We start from the raw sequence: 4,659 nt of genomic DNA, 5'->3' as shown, positions 1-4,659 counted from the left end.
GCTGCTGTTACTGCTGCTGCTGCTGCTGCTGCTGATGATGATGATGATTCCTTTGTTGACAGTAGAGCCAGTGTTTCCAAGCTTTCACCATAGAACAGAGACCAATGGCTCTCCAGGAAATTTCTAGGCTTCTGAAGACAGACCAGAACTACTGAAACACCCAACCATGGATACTGAGTAACAGCCAGTTGTCACACGCATCTCACCCCCATCTCCCATCCCCAGTGAGAGAGAGCTATTCTGGATCTACTCCAACTATTGAAACATCCAGCCTCAGGTACCAAATAATGGGTTCTGAGCATCTGAGGTGTAATTTGTATATCATTACTCTTTGAAAGATCACTTCATCAATTCTAAGATATATATATATATATATATATATATATATATATATATATATATCAGAATACACACACACACACACACACACACACACAAACATGCACGTGTTTGTGAGAACCTTTAGAGAACCTTGCCAAAACAGTGGCTTAGACCCTGGAGTCCTGAGCATGACCAAGGAAGTCACTCTGCACCATCATGTGATGGAACAGCATTAAAATAATGAGGATTGTGGTGAATGATTCCAGAGTGCAAGGGACTGGGTTGTCTGTACAGAAAGGTTTTCAGTAAAAATTCCTTAACAACAGAGTTACACGTTGTCTTGGAACAAGTAAACCATGCAGTCATACAGGATGCAGGTACCCTAGAGATAGATCCCATGGAACTAAATCCCTACAAAGAAAGGCCACCTCACTCCCCAATACTTGATATGCTAATGGCGTTGGTAGAGAACTATGGATATAAGCCACTTGCTTCTGGTCTCAAGGGCATATTTATATAAAATTCAAAAGTGGCTTCTTGTCATATGTAGTTATATAATGGATTATATCACTGGTTGCTCTGTGTTTTCTTGTTATCCTATGTCAATTATTATCACCAACCTCCTGGTCTCCTACATGTCCAAGAAAGGTGGCAACAGTGTCACTGTCCACTGATATCATTGGACATAAACAAGGTTTGGCCAAAGCAGCTAGTGGATTAGAATAAGGGCTATATGGCTAGTAATCATAAATCATCTCTCAACACTATGTGAATCACTGAAAAATAGAGCATAGGCCCCGTGGAAGCTTCCAGTTGAAAAGACACCGTAATACCTAAGGAAACAGAGCTCAAGGGGTTGGATCACCTACAGAGGCTGAGATCCTAAGGAACCTACCGAGTGTGAGAAACTATGATATACACAAAAACCAGCAACATGTTGTCTATATTACAGATTATAAGCCAAGGGGTCGGCCATGGCAAACTGGAAGTTGTCTGAAAGGGATCCAGTGGTGGAATCAGAAGGTCGCAATGGCTGATTAAGGTTTAAGCAATGTGACACTGATATGGATACCCAGAATGGGCAAAGAACAGCTAGCCTTGGACCTCTAGCTGACTGGGAGGCAGGCAGTAAAGGTTGCCACATGATAACAGGGAAAACCTTGAGACCAGAGGCAAACGCCTTTTACCTAGTGCCACGGACCAGGCTCAGTGGCCCACCTCAATCCATGCAGATCAGAGTCTCGGACAGATGGGCATGGAGTTGGATAGGGATTGACGCTCAGATTCTACACGCTCTCTCGTGTCCACTTGGTATTCGCCTTTGCCAGTCTCTCTCTCTCTCTCTCTCTCTCTGTGTGTGTGTGTGTGTGTATGTGTGTCCAATGTGCCTACTTCTAGTCAACACAAGTGCCTGTGCCTGCTGGCCAGTGTCCAGCATGTGTCTGGTTATCTGCTGTTGTGTCCTGTGTGCCTGTGGATAAACCATGTCATATCTGCTTCTCCTGTTCTTCTTAAACTTGAGCCCCTTCAAGACCCCCTTTCCCTGGCTTTGGAGCTCAGACATAACAAATGTTCACAAATTTGTCCATGTGTTATTTACTGACCAAACATGGTCTATGCAAAAGAAGACTGCTAGGTGCCAAGTCTATCATCAAGTTCCTGGAGGTCATTGATGCCTTTAAAACATTTGCAACCACATCCTGTTTTTATTATTAAACAAACTTAGCCTTCATGAAGACAGAAAAGCTCTGCAACATCTTATTTCTTTCATTTTCTCCCTATAGAATCTAGAAATATTAGATAACTAGTGTTCATTATCCTTGTTTCAAATGAAAATGGTAAGGAAACCAGGCTGCCTATTTAGCATAAATTATGTAAATGGGATACTTTCCCAATTTAGCGAAACAAATCTCTCTCTCCATATATTATGATTATGTATATATAAAATTCTACATATCTTTTGCTTATGTATGTATGAATTATATATATGCACACATCAGCACAATCACTAATATATGGACTCTCTGGATTCACTACAGATGAGGGAGTTATAAAATTATTCAAGTATGGCTTTTAAGACCAGTAACAAAAGGATTACCAATAACTTGTAATAATAAAGAATCTCAGGCCTTATGTGAAATCCACCAAATCAAAGTCTGACTTTTAACAAGATGTCCCAGGTGGTTCTCATGTAAATAAATCAGGCATCTCTGTAGCCAGTTTTAACTAATCAAAAAAGAAAATAGCTGCCTTAGAGGAAATACTGTTTTAATTATCTGTGTGATTTTTAAAACATTTGGAGAGAAAAATGGGATGGTCAAGATGTTGACTTAATCTGAATAAATACCCCAATTTTCTGGTATTCCTGACAGTGACACTGTTATCATGATGTAGAAGAATAATCATCCGACTCACTAAAGTCCCTAATGAATTGGGAGAGACGTTTAGAAATAGGATTTTAATGTTAGCAATACAAATAACAAAAAGTTTAAAATATTGACAATAAAATACTATTCAGCGGTGAATAAAAAGGAAGTCATGAAAACTTCAGGTATTGAATGGACTCAGAAAAGATTGCATTGAGTGAAGTAGCCCAGAACCAGAAAGAAAAAGGCTGTATATTGTCTCTTATCTCAGTTCCTAGCTCCAAACCTTCATGCATGAGTATACAACATAAACAACCACAGAGAAGTACAAAGGAACCAGGTGTGAATGTGTTGTGGAAAACAGGCCAAGAAGTTTGTAAGAGCCAGTATTTCTGTGAAACAGTCTCTCCTGGAAATGGCTGCTAAAACAAGACCAGAGAAATGGAACTGTCAATAGACATGTTAAGGTGGAAGGGGAAATATTCATGGACCGTGATGAGACAAAGAACTAATGAGAGAAGAGAAAGCCTTCATTGGTTGTCCAACCCAGAGCAAACAGCCTTGAAACCAATTACACACTGTCAACAAAAAATGGACTCAGCAGGCGTGTGCGTGCATGCCACACACATATTTAACGTTACAATAATAAATGAGAAAGGCTATCAACTTGCAAGTGGGATGGCATGAAGGGGCTGTAGGGAAGTTGGCTCAGAGGGCTGGAGAGAGGAAAGGGAAATGACATCATTTTATTTCAATAGGAGAGGAGAAATAACATAATTTTATCTCAATGGTCTAAAAGTAATAAAAGAAACAAAATTTTAAATCTTTCCTGACATGGTAACTCACACTTGGAATGTCAGCATTTGGAAGGGTTAAATAAGAGGGTCTAGAAGTCCTGGGCTACATACGAAAAAACTGTTTTAAAATGTCTTAAGTCTTCTCACGCAGCTTTTACTTGCAGTGCCCTGCCAGTGTGTATGCCTTTACTTGTGGTGGTTAGAGAACTGCGTTTATCCACAGATTTCTTTTCTCTAAGGAGGGGCTGAGCGTGACAACACTGTAGATGTGAGAGAAAAGGGGCATGCCGCTTGAAGCTTTCGCTTCATTAATGGACAGTGCTATGTTGAACTAAGTCTAATCATGATTAATTAGGATAACAATTGCAACTATCGTCAAACTTCCTGCTTATGACTTGTAGTGGCTTGTCTAATTCCAATGAATGCTGTACAAATACTACTTTTTTTTTTTTTTTTAAAAAAAAAAGAGTATGAAATGCTTCATGAATTTGTGTGTTATCCATTTTCAGGAGCCATGCGAATCTTCTCTGTGTCATTCCACTTCCAGTATATGTGCCACTGAAAAAGAGTAGAAACATTGATATTTTTTTTTCCCCTCTTTTGCCAGTACTGAGGATTGAACCTAGAACCTTACTTATGTAAGTTTAAGTGTTCTGCCAGCAAGGAACAACTCCAGTCATGAACAGTGCTCAACTTATCTACTACTATGCCAATAGTCATACCGTATCCATGTTTTGACACTATATATAAATATCTTTGTACAACTGTATGATTATCTAATATGGTAATTCATTTCCATAAGATAAATTGTTAATAATTAAGTTATTGAATTGAAGCATACGTCAAAAGCTGTCCCTTTGAAACCTATTGACTTTTTAACTTTGATTTCAATTTTTATTATCATAAAATTACATCTTTCACCTTCTTTTTTTCTCCTCCAAACCTTCCCATATATCCCTCCTTGTTATTTTAGAGTCAGACGTGGATTTATATATATAATGTATATACATATATATTCTTAAATAGAACCTGCTCAACCTGTATAACATTGCATGTGTGTATGTTTTCAGGCTCACCATTGGTATTGGATAGTCAGTAGGAACTGATGAGCTCTTCCCTGGGAACACAATACTTCTCACTCTCAGCATCCCTCGGTTGTTTGTAGTGCCTTGGGC

The 4,659-nt window shown here is 39.0% G+C and overlaps 1 non-coding gene across 1 annotated transcript; it reads right to left on the bottom strand.

The window, feature by feature from the left end:
• Positions 1-3,948: 3,948 nt before the first annotated feature.
• On the bottom strand, positions 3,949-4,060 carry LOC115063017. Its single transcript, XR_003842900.1, has one exon. It is a non-coding gene; the product is annotated as a U6 spliceosomal RNA (small nuclear RNA).
• Positions 4,061-4,659: the final 599 nt, after the last annotated feature.

The sequence above is a fragment of the Mus pahari genome, chromosome 22, assembly GCF_900095145.1.
Source record: "Mus pahari chromosome 22, PAHARI_EIJ_v1.1, whole genome shotgun sequence".
Lineage (NCBI taxonomy): Eukaryota > Metazoa > Chordata > Mammalia > Rodentia > Muridae > Mus > Mus pahari.
Note: the sequence above shows the minus strand (reverse complement) of the source record. Positions and strands in the feature narration are given on the sequence as shown.